Below are 25,685 nucleotides of genomic sequence, written 5' to 3'. Positions count from 1 at the left end.
CATTGTTTGTTACTGTTGTGCGAGCGTACGCAATTTTAATGTGTGACATGTTTAGCATCCATTGACTCAGCGTGACATCGTCTTTTATATTTTACAAAAAAATTGGGTTATGTATTGTATTTTTTTTTTTTCGCATAAAAATTTTAAGAAGTTTTTTTTTTCCCCAAAAAACTGTGTTTGAAAAACTGCTGCGCAAGCACCGTGTGACAATTAAAATAGCAAAACCCACCAATTTGTTCTCTAGGGCCTCTGCTTTTAAAATATATATATATATATATATATATATATATATATATATATATATTGTTTTAAGGTTCTAACTAATTTTCTAGCATAAAAAAAAAAAAAAAACAGATTTTCACATGTAACCAAAAAGTGACATAAAACGCCTGGTCTTCAAGTGGTTATAACAAAACAACAGATACTACATCACATAGATGTGAAGACATATTAAAACGGATAAGAAGATATTAGGTGACAATAATAGTCATATACTAATGGGAGTTATGTCTCCTGTTAGTGTTTAGACTTACAGACCCCTAGAGCAGGGCCGGGACAAGGGGTGGGCAGGAGGGGAGGCAGCCCTGGGCGCAATGATTTATTGCAGGGGTGGGGGCACCCTGACCCTAACCCTAAAGGAAGGGGGGCACAGTTTGGCATCTTTGCCCCGAGTGCAAGATGACCTAGTCCTGGTACGGCCCTAGAGTGACCTGCCCTGGCTGCAAGCCTCATTTACTGAAGTTTCAGTCTAAAGGCAATCGTTCTGGGACACTGATTTTTGATTGTTTTATTTGTCTATCTCTGTTTTAATTAATCTATAGTTGGGTGGATGTGGGTGCCTCAGACCCAAAAGGTGGGGACTTTATGGGCAAGAGTGAATCAAGTGGTATTTTTAATTAAAACAATTTATTCAGTAATAACAAAATACACGTTATAATGGGGTAAACCCATCAACATAGGTAGTAGTGTATGGGTAAAGGCCCATAGTGTGAAGTCAGAGAAAGTATGGAAAAAATCGTGACTTTTGGTAATAGTGTGTGGTGACGTAAGTCGACCTTTTCGCTATTTCTGTTTCCCAGATGTGGAAAACAAAATAGAATCCAGAGCAAAAAGGGAAAGGATCCTGGATATGATCGTAGTAGGTCCTACGCGTTTCGGCCCAAAGAAGGCCTTTCTCAAGGATAGATCACCAATTCTAGAAATAGTAATGGTATATATATATATAAACATTCAATGCACGAACTCATAGAAATGAAATTTATGCTGAGGAAAATAATAAACGATCAATTTAGTCAACATACATGTTTTTTAGCCCAGATAATGCATGTAACTGCACGGTTCTCAGGGATTCAGACTGCAACGGGAACAATATGCTGCTCACAGGTGGTATCAACCTCCTGTGTGGAAGTAAGGTAGAACAAGGGTGTTTAGATTGATGATTGCCAAATATAATTAAGTCAATTTGAAGTAAGAAATAGTAATAATAATAAAAAAAAAGGGTAGTTTACTTCTGGTTTAGACGGTGTGATCCTAGTGGATTACATCACAGTTTGTTCATGCTATCATTGGTCTTCAAAAGCTCCAATCTATTGATTGGGTAGATTTATAAAAGAATTGTATTTTTGTCAAATATCATGGGTAATTGACAAGGGAAATGATAATTGTTCTAGAGTAAAAAATAATATATTTTACTTATGGTTTGGGCGATGTGATTCCAGTGGATTGTATCGCAACTTGTCCAAAGCGTTGTTGCTCATCAAAAAGGAGAGTCCAGTCTATTGGTACAAAGTGTGGGATTTGTAAAAAAGGTTTCCATGTAAGTTTGGAGCAGAGCAGGATCTAGATTCCCAGGTGGACTGGGAGAACTTACCCTTTCCGATGTTCAGCAGCAGCATGTACTTCCGAGACCTATCCGCTCCCTCTGTTGGAGGCGGAATGAAAGTCTTCGGACGTTCCCCGGCCTTTTATGTGAGCCGCGCATGCGCAGATTGGCTGCGTGACATCACGTGACTCGATCCATTTATGTAACCTGCCGAGTAATGCGTCTGCGCAGTGGAAAGGGCGCATCCCCGGTGGCAAAAACCTACTAAAGGGCTCCACTGAGACAAAAAAATATCCCTTACATTAATTAATCTATAAACCTGGTCCATTTACCTTAGCTCCTGCATGGGCCATTCATTTAAAAATTATTAAAAAGATGTGAAGAGAAAAAGCTCACGGACCTTGCAGTTATGCTTTCTTTGATGTAGCTGTGGAGATTCCATGTTTTAATTATTCTATATAGGATGGGAGTAGAGCTATCAGCATGGTTACTCATGTAAGGAAAGAGACTGCAACGTGACTAAGAACTCCATTCTTTAAAGAAAAAAAAAAAAATATTCTGAAATCTATCGGGCTGTAGCACTATGCAGTAAATACATATCTTGCATTGATGGATGGATGAATGAATGATGGATGAATGAATGAATGAATGAATGAATATACAAAGCAAGAATTGTATGACTTTTGACAACTCATAGAGCATGCTATGAATGAGTATTGAGACTTTAAATGAATGGAGCCTGTTGTAAATCATTATGCCTTTCCAAGCTCTACTCAAGACAACTCATCTTGGTAGTAAGACACAATCCCCCATAATGACAACATGAAAGAAGTTTGCTTGAAATCTTTGCCAATTTATTAAAAATAAAGAAACAAAAATAATCACATGTACAGAAGTATTCACAGCCTTTTCTCAATACTTTGTTGAAGCACCTTTGGCACCAATTACAGCCTCAAGTCTTTTTGACTATGATGCTATAAGCATGGCACACCTATTTTTCGGCATTTTCTCCTATTCTTCTTTGCAGGACCTCTCAAGCTCCATCAGGTTGTATGGGAAGCATCAGTGCACAGCCATTTTCAGATCTCTCCAGAGATATTCAATCGGGTTCAAGTCTTGGCTCTGGCTGGGCCACTCAAGGACAATTACAGAGTTGTCCTGTAGCTACTCCTTTGTTATCTTGGCTGTGTGCTTAGGGTCTTGATCTGTTAGAAGATGAAGCTTCGTCCCAGTCTGAGGTCCAGAGCGCTCTGGAGCAGGTTTTCATCAAGGATGTCTCTGTACATTGCTGCATTCATCTTCCCCTCAATCCTGACTAGTCTCCCAGTTCCTGCCGCTGAAAACTATCCCCACAGCATGATGTTGTCACCGCCATGCTTCACTGTAGGGATAATATTGGCCAGGTGATGAGCGGTGCCTGGTTTCCTCCAAACATGACACTTGCCATTCAGGCCAAAAAGTTCAATCTTTGTTTCATCAGACCAGGGAATTTTGTTTCTTATGTTCTAAGAGTCCTACAGGTGCCTTTTGGTAAACTCCAGACGGACCGTCATGTGCCTTTTACTAAGGAATGGCTTCTGTCTGGCCACTCTACCATATGCATGTAGAAAGAAAGTGGCACTTCCAGTCTCAGGAAAGTAGAAACTTGAGTTTTATTTCTTCAAATCAAAAAGTCCAACATCGACATGTGCAAGACAAACAGGATAGCAGCAAATGCGTTTCACACCATGTGCCTATTCATTGATTCATTGATTTGTTTCTTTGCTTCTTTGGCCACTCTACCATACCGGCCTGATTGGTGGAGTGCTGCAGAGATAGTTGTTCTTCTGGAAGGTTCTCCTCTCTCCACAGAGAAATGCTGGAGTTCTGTCAGAGTGACCATTAGGTTTTTGGTCATTTCCCTGACTAAGGCCCTTCTCCCCCCGAACCCTTGGTTTGGCCCTTAGATTGTTGGATGGGACGTGGTTTCCGCATCCATACACCATCTTATTGAACTCTGTGCTGCTGTGTTGGAACTTGCAATTTGCATATGCCTATTGACCTGTTGCTCCTTCTCCTCCTATTGCTCAGGCTGCATGAATGCTCCTACTGGCTTGCTTGCTATGCTCTGCATGAGCTTCTACTCACCTGTGTCTTTATGCGATTCAACTCATCTTTAAACTTTCAGTAACCACCATTACCTTCCTTCCAATATCTATTGAGGGTTTGCACTCCCGTGGACTGTAGGATTTTTTTATTTTTATTTATTTTTTGGCTTTATTTTACCCTGCAGACATTGTCCCACATGTTCACAAGCTATTTTTTTAAGATTTACTTGGAATCTGGTTGGATTTCCAAGTAAACCCATATTGACCTCTGCCTACCAGAGAGCAGGATCTGCTAGTGAGGTCTGCTTAATGTGCTCAGGTGCAACTCAGTCTGTCTGCAGAGTGTTTCACTCAGGTCCAATAGGGAGGCATATTGGACAGTGGAAGGAAACCTGACAAATGTGTGCAAAGGCTTTTGGTACAGCCTTGGTGATTTGGCAGAGGAGAATGCCTTGGTGCATGCTGGGATACTGTATAAATGCCAGGAGCACATGTGCTTGGGGTCTTTCAGCTGGATAGCAGAGTCCTGGAAAGAGGGGATGGCTGCCTCCTCTTCTGTAGAGGTGCCATGCGTCCTCAGGTAGTCAACCTGAGGGCCTAAAGAGCTAGAGAGGAACTGAACCCAGAGGTCCTGTAAAGCTGACTGGAAGGGGAGACACTGAAGGATCTGATTCTGCAGTACAGTTAGTACACATCTGTGTCAAGGGGCCTGACCTGATGGGGGCCATCCCTGCAGCTAGAAGAGATAGTGGACGGGTGTCAGTAAACAGATGCTAGAGAATGTCCTGAAGATAATGTAGGTCACCAAGTCTATTGCTAGAGAGAGAACAAGGAGACTTAACCCTTTCAATACATGTGGCAGTATGGTTTAAGCAGTGTGACTCCTTCCACAAGCAACCTGGTGATGCCAAGTGAGAGTTGTCCTTATCCCATGTACATAGTTCCAGTTGGAGTATCCCACTATTCCCTTCTCCCATCCAAGTTCCACAATAAATACTAAAAGCCAACACCCCTGGACTGTTTATTGAGCAACGAGCCATTGGGAGTAAGGTTGAATGTGTGAACTGTACTCTAAGTGACTGTTTGCTGGTAATCAGAAGAGGCCCAAAAAGTTGTACAGCAAGCCCTACAGGGACAGTGCTACACAGAGTATCAGTGCCAGTGGATCAGCATGGCAGCCAGGTAGCCAGCCATTAGGGAAACTACCATGGAAATATTTTTCCAGTACCCATACAAAACACACAGAGGGCGCACTGACCTAGTGCATTATCCTTAGACAAATATTTTATTATATTAAAAAAAGGTAAGTATTATACTCACAGTATAGCAATAGTAAAAAGAGCATCACAGATCTCAGCATGTTCCATCCAAATGCATCAACATGTGTAGATACAACCGAAATTGAAGACCCCCGTGGGCTGATGCATTTCGAGGAGTTACTCTTCTTCAGAGCTCTGAAGAAGAGGAACTTCTCGAAACGCACTGGGATCTTCATCATTTTCTGTTGTATCTACACATGTTGATGCATTTGGATGGAACATGCTAAGATCTTTGATGTGCTTTTTACTATTGCTATTTCGTGAGTATAATGCTTACCGTGTTTTAATATAATAAATGATTTGTCTCAGGATAATGCATTATGTCTGTGCGCCCTCTGTGTGTTTGATTTTGTATGGTTTTATAAGTCTTTGAGGGCAGAAAGACCGTGGTTATCCGCTTTCAAGCGTAATGAAGATCTAAGCACATCCACCTGGAGGGGCCATTTTCCTAAGCGCAGGAGGCGCAGGAGGCATTGTACGTGTGACTGTTTAAATATTTTTCCAGTGCAGATTTGCTTCAAACAAGCTGATAATTAATCTTGGATAGCTGGACTGTCTTTATAGCGGACTAACACATCTGTCTAAAATATATAAAAATGATCTTATATTATAATATCAGATGCTAAATGTGAAAGCTGCATAAATACATCTATTGGCATATATTGCTTCCTCCAAAAAAAGCATTTTTTTCTATGACTGTACTTGAAATAATAAGCTAACGGTCTGTTTGTTGTTCCGACAATGACTCCCATTCATCATCAGCCGTCTTCTATATACATACACTTATGTATCTCCTATCAGCTGACAGCAACACTCTTCCGGCGCAGGCACAAATGTGATTATATATAAACCTGTCATTTGCATGTATAAATATAATTAATCTTTTGCTCTGATGTACAGATTGACTTGCATGAGGAAAAAGGCTGACAACTGTTTGCAATATTTCTCTGCATATTAGAATGAAAGATTTCTAATGAAGAGTACATCTTTGCTTCCACTGCCTTGTCACAGCTATGACATCATTATGGGTACATTGGGATGGCATTGTCATACTGGCTGAAACTGAAGCATTGCACGTGTAGAAAGTGCTATTGTGGAAGTGAGTATTGGCACTGCCTAGATTAAATCGATAAATATGGCTGCTAATTTCACTAAAATTAGCCCCTGGTAGTAGCATTCAATCATAAGGTGCAATATGTTATTACTATAAATAAATCAAACCTTGATGCAAGTGAAAAAACAAATAAATATAAAAAGTGACACATTTTCTTAAATTGGTAGTGCAAATGAAGTGTCAGCTTATACCATAAATACAATGAATGCTCCCCGTGATAAAATTCAAAAATTAATATACAACATCTAAGTGCACTGTGCTTCAGATATAAGGTGCAAATAAGAAGTCCGGGTTCGCTGATGCGTTCAACGGATGAAAACCAGAAGTGGCGCTATGACGGTAGACCCTTCCCTATGCGTTTCGTCACTCTGACGTCATCTGCTTTATCGAGGAGGAACTGTTTTTACCTTAATGTAAGTGAATGCTTTCTTAAAAAATAGTTTATGATAATATTACACTATTGAGGATTCCTTTTAACCATGAGGGGTTAACACCGTCATAAGGAAAACGAGGGGAGTGGAGCCGCCAGAACGTTTTGTGGATCTGATTAATCCTTAAAGAGGCTTACCAAGTTCTACTGGAGACAGGGAATTTATCACGTGTAGATCAGCAGCATGATGTAGGCTGTATATTGCTAAACAGTAAGCAGACAACGCACCAATGGCATTTGTGGCATGGGACTCATCCAGCCTTAAAACTCAAAAGCGTTGCACTGCCTACAGCTATTGTAGCTCTGACACTTTTGGATTTAGGGCTGGTTCATACAAGAATGCAGTTCAAATGCACTGCCCTTGGGATCTGGATTAGTGAGCCGATGTATTGCTACTGGAACCCCAAATGCAGATCACATACGCAGACACCAAATCGCATCATACCACAATCAAATGATGGGGCTACAAATTCATACCGCGTGGGAAACTGCACGAGAATGCCACACATTCCCGTGTAATCCCGGTGTGAATTGGCCCTTAACAACTTTAAGACCGGAAGGATTTGCCCCCTTAAAGCGTTACTTTAACGGACAATTGCGCAGTTGTGCAACGCTGTACCCAAATAAAATTGACATCCTTTTTTTTCCCCCACAAATAGAGCTTTCTTTTGGTGGTATTTGATCACCTGTGCGATTTTTATTTTTTGCGCTATAAACAAAAAAATAGCAACAATTCTTTTCACATTCTGCTATATAACATTCCCCAAAAAAATTAAAAATCAAAATTTTTTAACATTTTAGGCCAATCTACATATTTTTGTAAAACAAAAACGCAATAAGCGTATTTTGATTGGTTTGCGCAAAATTTATTGCGTCTACTAACTGCGGGAAAGATTTATGTAATTTTTATTGTTTGTTTTTTTTTACTAGAAATGGCGGCAATCTGTGATTTTTAACGGGACTGCGACATTGTGGCAGACAGATTGGACCCCTAACTGACATTTTTGACACTTTTGGGTGGGCCAGTGACATTACTACAGTAATCAGTGCTAAAAATATGCACTGTTACTGTAATAATGACACTGGCAGGGAAGGGGTTAATACAGTGGGTGATCAAGGGGTTAAATGTAAGCCTAGGGGGTGTTTCTAACTGTATGGGGGCTGGGCTTTTGAAGTGATCACAGGGATCTGTGATCCTATATAGAAGGATCCAAGGCGCTCTGTGATCATTCCAGAGAGAAGAACGGTCAGCTGGTTTTACAATAGCTGACCATCCTTCTCTCTCAGCGGTGAGCGATCGCGGGTGGCCGGCGGCAATCGGAGCCATCTGCCCCGTGCATCGGAGTCCCCGCTGCCTAGCTGCAGGCATGCGACCGACGTATAGCTACGTCGGTTCGCGCAAGAGGGGCTGCCTGCAGCAGTAAAACTGCGGCGGGCGGTTGTTAACAGGTTAACCACTTTACCACCGGAGGATTTTGCTGTCTTACGTCTGGGCCACTTTTTGCGATTCGGCACCGTGCGACTTTAACTGACAATTGCGCGGTCATGCAACGCCGTACCCAAACGAAATTTACGTCCTTTTTTCCCACAAACAGAGCTTTCTTTTGGTGGTATTTGATCACCTGTGTGATTTTCATTTTTTGCGATATTAATTATAAAAAGCGACAGTTTTGAAAAAATAACAATATTTTTCTACTTTGACGGTTAAAAAATATCCAATATATCAAATTTTTGTCATATATTTAGGCCAAAATGTATTTAGCTACATGTCTTTGACAAATAAAATTCTCAATGAGCGTATTTTTAACCGCTTTATGACCGGAAGGTTTTACCCCATTCCTGACCAGGCCATATTTTGTGATTCGGCACTGCATTACTTTAATGGACAATTGCGCGGTCGTACAAGGCTGCACCCAAATTAAATGTATGTCATTTTTTTCCCCACAAATAGAGCTTTCTTTTGGTGGTATTTGATCACCTGTGCAATTTTTACTTTTTGCGCTATAAACAAAAAAAGAGCGACAATTTTGAAAAAAACAATATTTTTCACATTTTTTTATATGAAACCCCCCCCCCCCCCCAAAAAAAAAATGTAAAAATCAAAATTTTTTAGCATTTTAGGCCAATTTGTTTTCTGCTACATATTTTTGGTAAAATAAATCGCAATAAGCGTATTTTGCTTGGTTTGCGCAAAAGTTATTGCGTTTACTAACTAAGGGAAAGATTAGTGTCATTTTTTTTAATGAGTAATGGCGGCGATCTGCGATTTTTTTTGCTGGACTGCAACATTGCGGCGGACAGATCGGACCCTTGACTGACATTTTTGACACTTTTGGGGGTACCAGTGACATTACTACAGTAATCAGTGCTATACATATGCACTGTTACTGTAAAAATGACACTGGCAGGGAAGGGGTTAATTTTTATTGGAGAGGGAGGGGTTAATGTATGCCTGGTACTTACTAACGTGTGTGGGGGGAGGTGACTGAGTGACACAGGGACAGATCGCATGTTCAGCTATGCTGAATCCTGTAATCTGTCCCTGCCTGTCACTTTGGAGATCCGCCCGCTTTGTTTACACAAGCGGGCGGATTTCCACACTAGATCACCGACGATCGGGGAAGAGCAGCGGTGATCACCGCCGCTCCTCCCCTGGCCCGACTCCCGCTGTAACTGAATACAGTGGGAGCGAGCCTCCGGCGGCGCGCGCGCGCCGCCGAGGGAGGGGAATGTCTAGGTTTACGTCGCCAGACGATAACGAGCCACTTTGCCGCAGTACAGTCAACGTGCCTGGTTGGCAAGTGGTTAAAAAAGCACAGTGCTGAATAGCAAAAAAATGACTTGGTCATGAAGGGGGTAAAACCTTCCGGTGGTCAAGTGGTTAATGTCGGCTACATGTAATATGGGTAATATGAGATTTTAATGATTTATTTTACATCTATATAAAAGCTGTTTTATATCCTGAAATGTCATAGATTCTTGGTGTTGACAATCCTTTGCAGTAATTATTTGGTCAGTGCACTGCAAGGCATGGAAGACATTAAACTTCCTAGAAGTGTAATCTAGTTTGATAAATAAAGGGATGTCGATTGACAGGATGAAAGCAAAAACTGTATCCATATAGTTGTTATGTATGTTGAAACTTTTATAAAGGACGCTTTGGTAATGATCCCCTGCTGTGCATACATTCTAATTAAGCGCAGTTAATTGTACATAGCATAGTGGTGGTAAACAACCTATTTTCTTGATTTAATTTTTTTTAACTCATTTAATGCTGGGAAGTATTAACACCTTGTTATGCAATTCTCAACATTAACTATTGGGGCAAGCTCCAGCCTACCTCCCCCTGCCTCTCATTTAGGTAAGGAGAACTACCATCATGGCTGTAGACTTATACTAAGCTCGGAAGTATGGAGGACACAGTCACTACTTGACAAAAATTGAGGTAACCATCTGCATCATAGATCACCATTTGTTGTTGGGCGCCCCAGTCATTCAGGTAAGCTCCACACTGCTAGTTTTACAGATTGGGCCCGGGTTCACACTGAGGCCATTGTGAAATTATGCGAGTTCAGCTGAACTTGCACGATTTCAAGCCGGCATTTCAGTCCAACTTCGGGGGTAATTTCAAAGGGGTTCCTGCACAGATGTCTATTGAAATGGCCCCCCCAAATCGCCAAAAGTAGTGCAGAAACTACTTTTGGGAGTCGGTGCGGCGCCGCAAAGTCGGCGTCACACCTATTCGGACGGTGCCATTGCCAATTGCCTCCAATTTGACATACGACTTGACATGTCAAATCGCATGTCAAATCGGACCAATGTGAACGTGGGCTGAAACCTTTTTTTCTAAATTCCAGCTTCTGTGTATAGCATTAACCACTTCCCACCCGGGCCAATTCTGACACTTCGCTCCTACATGTAAAAATCTACTTTTTTTGCTAGAAAATTACTTAGAACCCCCAAACATTCAAAATTTTTTCTTAGCGGAGACACAGAGTAAAATAAAATGGTTTGTGTTGCAATTTTTTATGTCACACGGTATTTGTGCAGTGGGTTTTCAAACACAATTTTTTTGGAAAATAAAACACTTTAATGAATTAAATAAAAAAGAAAAAAAAAAGGAAAAAAAACATACTAAAGTTAGCCCAATTTTTTGTATAATGTGAAAGATGATATTATGCCGAGTAAATAGATACCTAACATATGATGCTTTAAAATTGTGTCTGCCCGTGGAATCGTGGCAAACTACGGGCTTAAAATTCTCCATAGGCGGCGTTTTAAACGCCTTTACAGGTTACCAGTTTAGAGTTGCATAGGAGGTCTGGTGCTAGAATTCTTGCTCTCGCTCTGACGTTCACAACTATATTTCACACGTGTAGTGCGATCACCGCTTACATGTGCGTGCGGTGACGTATGCGTTCCCTTTTTTACGTAAGCATTTTTTTGTTATCACAAGGGACAAACAACATCCCTTGTGACAGTATGGGCCATGGCAGGTTCTTTTTATGGAGAGATTGGGGGTCTATTAGACCCCCAATTTCTCCTCTAGTCTCCCATGCAGCCGATCAGACACAGATCGGTCTGATCGACTGGGCAGCGAGCTACCTAACTTGCTAACTGGGAAGCTTTTTCGGATACCGTTGCCTGTACTTGGTTTGAGACAACCCCTTGGTGTGAGCACAACTCCTTGTAAATCCTGTGTCAGCACCGTCCACTGGCCGATACTAGGCTACTTTATCCACACTTAAGCACTCTGATTTGTGCACACCCAGTAGACCATATTATATTATGTATTTGTACTTTCTTTGTTTAATGTGTTTTTCCTTCCTAAACATTTCTTTCTATTTGATAATGCTTACTTTATTTAATGATATGTAATGATTATGGAGATCTACCTCTGCAATCCTCTTGTAATTGGCTGTAATGCCATGTTACCAGGATTAAAACATGAAAGCTGTATCCTATATACATGTATGTAGTCAAGACACATGATTGTTTCTGATTGTTTCTTGGATCCATTGACTCGACATGGCCTTTCTTTCTTTGTAATTTTTTGACTGTCATTTCCTTTTTTATTGTTTTTATTATTATTGTTGTTTTGTACTCTCAAAATTTCTAATAAAAAGCAATTAAACAAAAAAAAATAATAAAAAATCAGAGAGGCTCTTGCACTACATAGCTGATAGTAGATCTAAAGGAGTTTGTACAATCAGAGTGTACAGAAATGGGGTGAAAATAAAACAAGAGCTTGGCCCTTGGGCCTAGACGACATATGTGGAACTTCAGTTTGTTCCCCTAGGTTGCTCAGTGAACATTTAGTATTCATAAAAGTTAACTGCTTATGTTCTTTAAGCCCATGCCTTTCCGTTATGTTTAATATGCTTGACTGAGGGACCTGCAGAATGCCGAGGCTCTGGTTATCTAGAAAACATTAAACACTTGACCCATCCCCCCCTTCCAAAATAACCAGACGGCACATTTTATTTGGAGTCGAATGGCCATAGCAGCCTTTTTATTACAAAGCATTAAATACAACATTCACAAGAAAACAAGGTTAATGCGTATGATACAGTCTAAGGTCTTTGAAGGCCTATATACTCATAATTAACCAGTTGTATCTGCCACCTAATCAAAGGCCCCCAGCCGCAACTAGGACGGCTCAGGGAAAATTAACTACTTACGTACTACCAGATACAACCTAACTAATACCCCCATGTTACCACCATATTGTTAGGAAGGGACACCTATACCTCAGATTGGCCCAACCCACAATTTTCCACTGGCCCAACCCACAATTTTCCACAATTATTTAACCAGCATCGCCTTCAAAGACCCAATAGACCCCCTGCCTGATGCTACGACAAGAAAATAAAAAGACCAAGAAACTGAATGGCAAGCTAACAACATAAGAACCGAAAACCAACTAACAAATACCCCAGCACCTTGGGACAGAAGCAGGCTCACCCAAACCAAGACAAACAAGGGAGGGGGGTGGAAGAAAATTGTCTGATGCTGTGATGAGCTCCGACTGAGCTCTGACATGATCCCCCCCCCTCCTCTCTACCCACTGCAGGACACACCCTCTGCCTTGAACTCTTCAATCTGGTAAATAGAATGCATCATTCTAAATAACCCCGCTAATTCTTCTGCAGGCCTCAGTCCTGCTGGCCCTCCTCCTTGTTTCACTCAGCTCCAGGCCATATACTTGACCGAGGGAATTGCAGATTGCCAAAGCTCCGGTTAGCTATAAAACATTAAACACTTGACCCATCCCCCCCCCCTTTCAAAATGACCAGACGACACATTTTATTTGGAGTCGAATGGCCATAGCAGCCTTTTTATTACAAACCATTAAATACAACATTCACAAGAAAACAAGTTTAGTGCATATAATACAGTCAACTCATACTAAATAAACCAACCTCAGCTTATGCCTGGTCTAAGGTCTTTGAAGGCCTATATACTCATGATTAGCTGGTTGTATCTGCCAACCAATTAAAGGCCCCCAGCCGCAACTACACCAGTTCAGGGAAAATTAACTATTTATGTATTACCAGATACAACCTGATTAATACCTTGATGTTACCACCGTATTGTTAGGAAGAAAGAAGAACAGGAGAGCACCTCTAAGTGCAATATTTATTAGGCATAGAACAAAAAGCCAAATAGAAACTCACATAATCAATAAAAAGTAAGGCTCATCTCTTGGTGAGGCTGCTCCAGCGGCAGAGAGATCCAGGCGTCCAATTTTAGGGATGGGGAGCCGGTGACCCAGCGTGCTGTCTCCGGCAAGGATAGGCGAATTTCGGATCCTCTCTATGCAGGCCACTGAATGAAAAGCAGCGCCGGCTGGCATATGACGTCACCGTAGAGCAGGGGTATATGACGGGTTTCTGAGCATGCGCAAGGCTCACAAAGAGCATGCACGCTCCTTTATCAAGTGTGACAAGAGCAGGAGGAAGCGGAGTTTAAACAAGTGGACAAAGCTGACGTTGAGCGTACCACAAATTTAAAGATGCTACACTAGATACTGTAAATGAGTACTAACCTATAGACAGGCAATAAGTTTAGCTGTAACAATTGTACCCATATTATAACTGTTGCAAACAAGGTTAAGGCATTGGCATCAACTAATCCAAGAAAATGAAGGTCCTCGTGTGCTCACCATGTATACAGCCTAATAGCTGGTGGGCCTATATGTTCCTAATAGAGGGGTAGCCCTGGAGGTGATTGGAAAATAGTACTTGGCCCCTAGATGTTGATGTTGGCCAGCATTTGTTACGGCCCTTCCTTAAGGGGTGGCTAGTGGGCTGCAATAACTGTTTCAGTGTTGAGATAAGTACAGATGTGCAGCCCAAACCCTCCTGGTACACAGGGATCAGATCCATATCACCTGGTGGTCTGCAGTCTTCTGAAGTTAGGTCCCAGTGGCTCAGCCTCTCAGTTTGGATCCCGCACAAGACTCTCAGCTCTGGTGTAGGCACTCATGGCAGTGGGTCCCTCAGCTCAGGCCCCAAGGCACAGCAAGCCCCCACTGTGGCTTAGTTTTCAGGCTCTTATGAACACAGCCCAAGCACCTGGTCTCTGTACAGGCTTAGTAAAGGCAACACGTCTGCGCAGCTTTGCTTCCTCCTTCGAAAGAAACCCCATTCTCTAGATTTACTCAGGAAAGCTCAGTTCTCTCCTCCTGGGTTTGTAGTTCAGAGCCCATCTGCCCTCAATCGTGTGCATTGTACTGCACTCCTTTAACCCCATTTGCGCCGATGGAGCACAAGTATGCGGCCTCGGCTTGAAAGGGTAGTGCCGGGTTGATGCCTGCAGCTAGAGGCATCACCCAAGTGCCGTTGTTTAAAGCCAACAATCGGCTTTCTTGTAATGACAACCGATGTGGCAGAGCAGCCGCTCAGCTCTCATTACAAGGAGCGGGAGGGGACACGGCTCACCAGGGTTTCCCGGCTTACCAGGCTGGCCAAAGACCTGAACAAAGCTGCATTTAGCTCTGATCAGGTCTCTAATGTAAAACCTGGAAGCGATGTCATGACATCACTTCCAGGTACTGGAACTTTAAAGGCGCCAGATTTTAGAGAAAATGACAGCATTCAAAACAGCCAAACTTGGCGTTTTGAAAGCTTTTAAGTGCAAAGGAGGGATTTGGGGTCTTTAATACCCCAGATCCCTCCATAAAGAGCACCTGTCAATGCCTATTACTGTCACAAGGTATGTTTACATATCTTGTGACAGCAATAAAAGTGATCAAAAAAATGTTTTAATTGGATAGTGTAAAAAAAATAAATAAAATAATTAAGAAAAAAAAATGTTAAAAGCGCCCCGTCCCTCTGTGCTTGCACGCAGAAGCAAACGCATACGCAAGTCCCGCCCCCATTGAGAGAGCGGCCCCAGAGCACACAACCGGCAGGCAGTGCCCAGCTATAGTTTATTTCTGCCAGCCCTATGCCAAGGTAAAGAAGCAGATGTAGGTGAAAAAAATCAAGGGTACTGCCATCAGTGTGGCAGAAAAAAATTGCAATAGTCCATTATCATAACAGTTCCTCTAATGCTACAAAGTGAGTTAACCTTTATAAAATAACATTATATAAACTGTGGCAGAAAATTGCCAGTTAAATAAATCATGCATGGTGCTATATTGAGCGTAGAACGCATAAAATGTTTATAAAAGAATAATCCTAAAAAGGAAATGTAGGCAATCAAAGCATTATCAGGTAAAATTTTACAAGTAAGTAAAGGCTATAAAAAACAATCATGTTAATTTGCAATTTGTACAGTAGGTTTTTATGACTGTCACACCAATAAAAACACAAAATTACGCATAAAGGAGATCCGTCAATGAAATGTAATACTTTGCTCAAAGCAAATGTGTTTCTAATATATACTGAATATATACTGCATATACTTCCTCCAGCACACACTTGCCTGCAGAACCCAGCTATGTCATCCTGTAATATTTATGTAGCAAAGGCCCATTACAGGCAGGGAATCCCAGCCCCTATACTTGGAGAACAGATGGGATGACAAAGCTCACACTTTCCTCTACGTGGTCACTGCTCCCAGCACCACCTCTTCAGGCCCTGCCAGCCTTCTTGGCTGTAGCAGCCCCTTTCATTAGCCCTCTGGGCTACATTCTGCCACAGTCCTCCAGACTGGCACTCTCTCGACAGTCCTCTAGACACACTCACCAGCCCAACCGACTGATTCTCGTGCTGTCAACGTGCTGACCTGCTCCTGCTGTCCTGTCATTTGCGCTCAAGCCCCCAGGAAGGATTCCTCCGTGTGTTGTAGAGGGTCCCTCCAGCACCCGAGCCCCAGGCCCAAAGCAAACCTCCCCAGACTAGGAAACACCCTCAAGGGCCACCAGCAGCCTCCTCAGCACTCGATCTTCCACCCGACTGCCCCTGCTCGCATGACTCATACCTATTTATGAGGTGCCTACCCCCTTCCAGACAGTTTTAACTGGGGATGGGTCAAGGACCTCATAAGTATGCCAAACAGCTCCTCCTAACCTCCACCCACTATGTCTAGAACATTCTCTAATGTTCCAGAGAACAGAAGGAGGCACCAGAGAAGCTGCTCGCTGAGTCATCCAGCTTCCCTGAGTCACTGATCCCTGGCCCAGATTCACAACCCAAGCCTGGCTCTCAGCCAGGCCAATTTTCCTATTTTAACAACTAAACTATTTACACTAGCACACTAGCCAGAGGGTGCTACATGTAGAAAAAAAAAATCCGGATAACTCCCCCAGAGTAGTACAGTGTTACCATGGTAACACTGTATTGCTTTGGCCACAGTGTGTAAAAAAAAATGTATTAAAAGAGAAAAAAAAATGAAAAAAATGATTACATTTTTACATTCTGTCACTTATCAGGGTCACCACCACACCAGTTATATGATAACGCTGTACTGCACTGGTGACAGTATGTCAAAAAAAAAAATAAAAAAATTGTGAAAAAACACTTTTTTTTTTTTATTTCTTCATTTTCCAAAAAATTGTGACAAAAAATTACAACTTCAAAAAACTTGCCATGCCTCTTACTAAATACCTTTAGACTGTCTATTTTTCAGAAAGGGGCCATTTGGGATATATTTGTACTGTCCTAGTGTTTTCAGGCCTCAAGAAATGATCAGGGTTGATCGATTTTCAGATATATACCATAGTTTGTGGATTCTATAACTTTCCTACAGACTAAATAATATACACTGATTTGGGTTATGTTCACCAAGGAAATGTAGCGGAATACATTTTGACCTAAATTTATGAAGAAAGGTTATTTATTTGTAAACTTTTATAACAGAAATTAAGAAAATGTGTTTTTTTAAACCAAATGTTGGCCTTTTTTTGTTTACTTAGCCCCAAAAATCCAACTCTGGTGACTACATACTAGAGATTGACCGATATCGTTTTTTTAATGCCGATACCGATACCGATATTTTGGTCATCGGATATCAGTATTGGTTGATATTTTCGGACATTTAAAAAAACATTTTTTTTTTTTTTTTTACAGGTACTGTTGTGGGGGGATCTGGGGGTCTAAAAGACCCCAAATACCTCCTCTGCACTTAAAAGCATTCAAAACAATCAAGTTTGGCTGTTTTGAATGATGTAATATTTTTTAACCTGGCGCCGAATACCCGGAAGTGATGTCATGACATGGAGACCCGATCAGAGCCGAATGCGGCTTTGATCGAGTCTTATCTTCGGCGGCCATGCAGGCTGGCTTGTCCAGGTCTCCCGTCCTTTGAGCAGCCAAATCCTCCGGTCTGAAAGTGGTTAAGGATGTACAGATCTGCAATAATTTGTGACTTCATTCAGGGAGTCACGCACAAAGCGCTGCTGAGCTAATTCTTCCCACTGTTAATAAAATAATACTTTTTAACCACTTCTGGACCGGAAGATTTCCCCCTTAATGACAGGGCCATATTTTGGGATTCGGCACTGCGTTACTTTAACGGACAATTGTGCGGTCATTCGGTTGTGCGGTCGTGCGGCGCTGTACCTAAATAAAATTGATGTCCTTTTTTTCCCACAAATAGAGCTTTCTTTTGGTGGTATTTGATCACTTCTGCAATTCTGAAGAAAAAAAACAATATTTTTCACATTCTGCTATATAAGATTCTCAAAAAAAATGTAAAAATCTAAATGTTTTAACATTTTAGGCCAATTTGTTTTCTGCTACATATTTGTGGTAAAAAAAAATTGTAATAAGCGTATTTTGATTGGTTATCGCATCTACTAACTACGGGAAAGATTTGTCATTTTTATGTTTTTTGCATTTTTTTTTATTAGTAATGGCGGCGATCTGCAATTTTTAGCGGGACTGCGACATTGCGGCGGACAAATCGGACCCCTAACTGACATTTCTGACACTTTTGGGGGGACCAGTGACATTACTACAGTAATCAGTGCTAAAAATATGCACTGTTACTGTAATATTGACACTGGCAGGGAAGGGTTAACATTGTGGGTGATCAATGGGTTAAATGTGAGCCTAGAGGAGTGATTCTAACTGTGGGGGGCGTGGCTTATGAAATTATCACAGAGACATGTGATCCTATATCGAAGGATCATAGGGTCTCTATGATCATTCCAGGGAGAAGAACGGTCAGCTGTGTTTACAACAGCTGACCGTTCTTCTCTCTCAGTGGGGAGGGATCGCGGGTGTCAGGTGGCAATCTGAGCCGCCTTACCCATTCATCGGCTTCCCCGCTGCCAAGTGGGGGCGGGAGCATGTCGTCGCCGCCACTCGCTCGCCCCCTAGCTGCCTGCGCGCGACCGTCGTAGGTCTACCTCGATTCGCGCAGCAGAGCCACATTGCCGCAGTAAAAAGGCGGCGTCTGGTCGGGAATCGGTTAAGATTATTGTTGACCTCAAACGGGCAGGAGGAAAGTTCATGTCCCCATGTTCCAGATCTTGGCTTCCAATTTATTACAGCCCTCCTGAACCTTATTCACCCCCTTGATGTATAAAACGGTTTCAGTCATGTCTCTCTGTTCCCTTCTACATATTAAGTTCTTGAAGTCTCTCCTTATATGTTTTATCCCTCAGATCTTTCACCATTTTTGTTACCTGTCTCTGGATTTGTTCTATCTTATCAATATCTTTTTGGAAATGAGGTCTCCAGAACTGGATACAATATTCTAAATGAAGTCTAACTAAAGATCTATATAGAGGAGTCAGGACCTCCTTCCTCCTGCTAATGACCCCTCTGTATCCTACAATATACCTGCTTATCTTTTCTTGTTTCATCAATTTCAAAAGCATGAACCCCACATTCTTATTTCTATGTTCTCAAATCTGGCAAAGTGATTTTTTGCTTTATCATAAATTGTAATTTGATTTAACTGATACTATTCCTGTTGTATGCCACCCACATTTTTTGGAAGAATAAAAAAATGCATAAAGAAAAACACGTTAATGTGCCAAAAATTCACTCCGCGCCTAATTTCTAGTTATGGGCTGACAACGCACAGCATTTTTATGGGCTGAATGGTGTCAGTTCTGTCAAGTTGTCCTTTGCTTAACTACAGACTAATTGTTCTGTTGTTCAAGCAGGGCTGATGCTAGACTACTTTGCGCCCTAAGCAAGACCAGCTACTTGCAACCCCCCCCCCCACAAAAAAAAAATTAAACTTATAAATTAATTCAATAATTTTAGCACCAGAACTCCTGCGTAATACTAAACAGTTGATCTGTAGGGGCTTTGCGTATGTGCATCCATAAAACGACGAAAGACTTCAGTACCCTATATTTTTTCATAGACAATGCTTTAAAAGCCCCCTACAGGTCATCAGTTTAGCGTTATGCAGGGGTTCTGACACTAGATTTATTGCTCACACTCCGGCGCACGCGGTGATACATAACATGTGTAGGGCAATCGTAGGCGCTAAAGCGCGCATGTGTGTGTGTGTGTGGGGGGGGGGGCCTCTAAAATGTTTTTTTTTTATGTGTCCCTTTTAAATGTTTAAAAAATGTTTTATAATTTCAATATTGTGTTTTTTAACATTACACTTTTATTGCTATCACATAGAGGAACAATAGCCCCCTATGTGAGAGCATATAGGTGACAGGTACTCTTTATTAGACATTCAGATTCTAATAGACCTTGGATGTCTCCTCTGTACTCCGCTACAACTGATGGAACGCAGATGGTGTTCCATCAGTTGCTTCCCCGAGCACAGCTCATGTAGAAAGCTAGTGCCGGTCCAGTAAGTTTTGTCATACGTCACTTCCAGGTCTTTCCTCTGTAGGGAAGCTGAGTGGAAGGATGTCCATGGAACTTCTGGGACAAAGTGCGAGTGACAGTGTACTCACGTGATCGCGCCTAGGTATTAAATATTTAAAATAATAAATTTAAATAAATAACAAAAAGGTAGAGCAGCTAGTCAAAAACAACAGTGGGTTGTGAAAAAAGGAAGGACAGCGCTCAGCGGTTATCTGTGTGTGAATCTGATTCTAATCAATCATTCCTAAATAAATAATTAAATATATAAACCACAAATCACAAAAACAATGAATAGTTATATCATTAAAATGGGTTTCCCCAAAAAATGCTTAAACTTTAAAGTGATTGTGCATGTAATAAATTAATTAGGTTAAATATATAGTCCTTGTGTCTTCAAAGTGCAAGTGCAGCATGCAGCAAACAAATCTGAGTGATTGTAGTTAAAGTGCTTAGTGTTCAGAAAAACTGCATTTTCTTCATGCAAATAAGGGAAAGAGGAATCTTTCACCAAATGCCCAGCTCATTTACCGGACAGCCCCTTGGGGTCTAGCATTGGTAAGCGGTATCCTTGAGAATTCCCGATAATTCTTTAAGACCTGCGTCTCCCCCGCTGTATTTTATCCAGGATTTCCTTCTACTGTTTGGAGAGGGCTGGATAGGGATTCCGGTGTATACCCCATTCAGACCACGTACGGTGGTTTCAATATGTTATAAAAAAGCAAGGAAGCTCATGGTGTAGTATGTACAACTTCAAAATGTAATCAAATATTAGTCACTTACATTTCAGTAACGAAGGAACAGCTGATTCAATGGTGCAGCGCCGCAGCCAGTTTGCATTCCGGCTGCGTTCCAGAGACTGGAAGTGACGTAGGGCGTAGTACGGGACCCGACGCGTTTCATCATCAAATGTATGACGTCATCAGGGATCACCTGGAACTTCTGCCATCCTTCCTGGACCCCCCCCCCCCATGACCGCATCAGGCCCGCAAGTGAGATAGCGGAGCCCGGTGGTTAGTCTGGCACATTGTGGAAGTGATCCGCGGCTTAAGAGCCGCTTGTATTACTTCCACATTGAAAGCTTTACTGAAGTACACACACTCCCAGCCGATATAGCGGCTGTGAGTGTGTTAAAAAACGTACTGCTGCAGCACTGGCTTGTGCTGGCACCGGCCCTGGGGAAACCAGCGGCCGTGGCTGCACTCTAGGCAGCAGTGCGCCCTAGGCGGCTGCCTAGTTTCCCTAGTGCTAGCATATGTATTTTATTGGGATTTTATGTGATAGACCAACACAAAGTAGCACATAATTATGAAGTGGAAGGAAAGGGATGAATGGTTTTCAAAACTTTTTACAAATAAATATCTGAAAAGTGTGGCGTGCATTTGTATTCAGATACAATACTTTATAGAACAACCTTTTGCTGCAATTACAACTGCAAGTCTTTTTGGGCATTTATCTACCAGCTTTGCACATCTAGAGAGTGACATTTTTGCACATTCTGTTTTGCAAAATAGCTGAAGCTCTGTCAGATTGGATGGAGAGCGTCTGTGAACTGTAATTTTCAAGTCTTCTCGCAGATTCTCAATTGGATTTAGGTCTGGACTGTGACTGGGCCATTCTAACACAAGAATATGCTTTGATCTAAAACATTCCATTGTAGCTCTGGTTTGTATTTAGGGTTGTTGTTCTGCTGGAAGGAGAACGTCCGATCCAGTCTCAAGTCTTTTCCAGACACTAACAGGTTTTCTTCTAAGATTGCCCTGTATTTGGCTCCATCCATCTTCCCATCAACTCTGACCAGCTTCCCTTTCCCTGCTGAAGAAAAGCATCCCCACAACATGATGCCGCCACCGCCATGTTTTCCATGGGGATGGTGTGTTCAGGGTGATGTGCAGTGTTAGTTTTCCATCACACATAGCGTTTTGCTTTTAGGCCAAATAGTTCAATTTTGGTCTCATCTGACCAGAGCACCTTCTTCCACATGTTTGCTGTGTCCCCCACATGGCTTCTCAGTCACAAACTGCAAACGGGACTTCTTATGGCTGTCTTTCAACAATGGCTTTCCTCTTGACACTCTTCCATAAGGGCCAGATTTGTGGAGTACACGACTAATAGTTGTCCTGTGGACAGATTCTCCCACCTGAGCTGTGCATCTCTGCAACTCCTCCAGAGTTACCATAGGCCTCTTGGCTGCTTCTCTGATTAATGCTCTCCTTGCCCAGCCTGTCAGTTTAGGTGGACGGCTATATCTTGGTAGGTGTGCAGTTGTGCCATACTCTTTCCATTTTCAGATGATGGATTGAACAGTGCTCTGTGAGATGTTCAATGCTTGGGATATTATATTTAAAACCTAACCCTGCTTTAAACTTCTCCACAACTTTATCCCTGACCTGTCTGGTGTGTTCCTTGGCCTTTATGATGCTGTTTGTTCACTAAGGTTCTATAACAAACCTCTGAGGGCTTCACAGAGAAGCTGTATTTATGCTGAGATTATATTATACACAGGTAGATTCTATTTATGAATTAGTTGACTTCTGAAGGCAATTTGTTCCACTAGATTTTATTTAGAACACAAACAAAAAGAAAAGTAATGCTGCAAACAGAGAAATCACAAAATCGTGTTGATCTCTAACTCCTCATTCAAACCTCCAGGGGCCAAAGAATTAGGAGTAAAGATCCAGAAGGTTTCCCTGCGGCAGAGTGACTGAAACCATTCGGCCACCGAGTCGCATGGGGGAATAGGCTCAATTACCCAAACTCACAGTCCCCCGGTGAAAGGTGGCGTCATATCTGGCTTCCGGCGCAGCGTTGCTGATGCCTTTGGGGGAGGTGCAGATGGACACTGCTCCTTGTGCTTCACCGTTCTCTGCTCCGGATCATCGGCAGCAAAGTCAGTGCTGGCATCATGGGTCCCGCGTCACCCTCCAGTCCACCAACCTTTGGGGATTCTACGCTTCCTGATGTTGCCTGTTACCACATCGATCTTTGCTCATTTTTATGTAAGTGTTCAGTATTAAAGCATTGGTTTTATCACTTCCTGCTATGACCTGGCGCCCTTGTTTCTTTTTGTAGATTTTATTTAGGAGTATAAGAGTAAAGGGGGGCTGATAAGAAATGCACGCCACACTTTTCAGATATTTATTTGTAAAACATTTTGAAAAACATTATGAAAAAAAAAAATGTACAGTAAAACCTTGGATTGCGAGCATAATTCGTTCTGGAAACATGCTTGTAATCCAAAGCACTTTTATATCAAAGCGAATTTCCCCATAAGAAATAATGGAAACTCAGATGATTTGTTCCACAAGTCCTTCAGTTTATAGTCTATATACAAAGATTATAGCAATGTGATTGGTTGTGTAACCATAAAATGTCTATCCACAATATGCAGCCTTCCCAAGGGGATTAGAAGCAAAATCCAGCAGAGCTACAGAATATAAGAGAGATGAGAGGCGCCTCTAAGTGTAGCAATATGGTTACATTTAATGAAAGTTCAACATTTAGCGACTCACATGGTTGATGATTAAAATAGGCACATCTAAGTATGCAGGCATCCGGGGTAAAGCTGTCCACATAGACCATCTTCTAAACCACCGGCTCTCACCACTGTCAGTCTGCAATCCTGACCGGGAAGAATAGCCTGCAGTAGAGTGATCTGAAAGTGAGGCTTTGAATCACTCGTGGAGTGCAGCGGGGAAGGGATGATGAAGATGGCTGTGCAGAGGACGGTCTATGTGGACAGCTTTACCCCAGATGCCTGCATACTTAGATGTGCCTGTTTTAATCATCAACCATGTGAGTTGCTAAATATTGAACCTTCATTAAATGTAATCATATTGCTACACTTTAGAGGCTCCTCTTTTCTTTTTTATACATGGCCCTACTTGTATATCAAGACATCGCTTGTATATCAAGTCAAAATTTATTTAAAAAATTTGCTTGTCTTGCAAAGCGCTCTCAAACCAAGTTACTCTCAAACCAAGGTTTTACTGTATAATTTTTTTTTTTCTTCCACTTCACAATTATGTGCCACTTTGTATTGTTTTTTTGTTTGTTTTCAAAATGTTTGGTCTTTTTTCGTTTGTTTAGAAAAAAATAAAAAAAACCTAGTGGTGATTAAATACCAACAAAAGAAAGCTGTAATTATGTGAAAAATGTTCATATGGGTACAGTGCTGCATGACTGCACAATTGACATTCAAAGTGCGACAGCGCTGAAAGCTGAAAACTGGCCTGGGCAGGAAGGGGGTAAAAGTGCCCAGTAAGCAGGTGGCTAAGGATGTACAGAGGCATTAATTTGTGACTTCAGCTTAATAAAGCAAATCATTTACTTTGACTTGCATGGACAAGTTTGTTGTAATTCCACCCCTAATCCTACTTGAGCCAAAGCTCTTTTTCGGAAAATCTGTACAGACGCTTCAAAATAAAATATCCATAACCGCAAGAGAAACACTAATGGAAGAAAGCACTGGCTGCATAGAAATAGATAATACAAGTACAGTAGTCAGTCATTGCCCAATATAACTATTTGAAAACATTTTTTTTTTGCTTGCTTGCTTGGAAAGTCTCTTTAAATGTACATCAAAGTCACAGCCGTCCCTGCACTGCTTCCCATATTGACGTTCAGAATAGGAGAAAGAGTCTGCCAAATCTGATCCACACTTGTCTACATTAGAGATGAGTACAAAAGGCACAGATGTGCTTTCCCTGCTCGGCTATAATTTCTTTTCCATAGACAGTGTTTATGTTGATAGAGACATGTCATGCCAACAAACCATTTTTTGGCTACAAATGCAATATTATACACTTATCAGTCAAATACCTGAGAGGCAGAGAGGCTCCAGAATGATCAAAGAGTTGTACAGGCAAAATATAAAAATCATTCCAAGGGCTAAACTGCAGCGAGATGTTTTTTTTAATTGTACCTTTTTGGGGACCAAAAACAACCTTGATCTGAGCACAGAATCAAATGTAAAAATTTTGAGGCAGTGTAGTACACTCTGTACAGATGCACAAAGCTGAGCTACGTCTTTCCTTGCCAATATTTACAGAGATGGCTGCCAACTTTTCAGCTAGTAAACAAATTGCCAGTGTGTAATCAATGAAGAAAAGCTCTGCTCCATCCTGTCCCCCGAGACCTGGTTATCCCTCAATTGGGTGTAGCAATCTAACCTCTTGCACGGTGTAAAAAAAATAAAAATAAAAGATGGGTTCTCAGTCATAACCCTTGCATCCTATGATGGTCAAGTGTTCTCTCTGTATCACTGAGAATCACCCCGCAAGATTGAGAAACGCCAAGAGGGTCATGGGGGGTCACATGAAGATATCTTAAAGTGGTTGTAAAGGGTGAAGGTATTTTCACTTTAATGCATTAAAAAAAATTCTGCATGCAGTGCCCCCCTTAACCACTTAACGACCGCCTACCGCAGATTTACTGCAGCAGGCAGGCGTTCCTGGGCAAAGCGACATAAGTCTACGTCTCTCGCTCTCAGGAGGCTAGGGGGCGAGCGCGCGCCGCCGGCAGTGCTCCTGCCCCCACTCGTCAGCGAGGAAGCCTATGCGTGTGTCAGGCTGCTCCGATTGCCGCCTGACACCCACGATCGTTCCCCTCTTAATTAGAAGGACAGTCAGCTGTTGTAAACACAACTGACCGTTCTTCTCCCTGAAATGATCACAGAGCCC

Source organism: Pelophylax lessonae (assembly GCF_965119305.1).
Source record: "Pelophylax lessonae genome assembly, chromosome: 11".
NCBI lineage: Eukaryota > Metazoa > Chordata > Amphibia > Anura > Ranidae > Pelophylax > Pelophylax lessonae.
Note: the sequence above shows the minus strand (reverse complement) of the source record.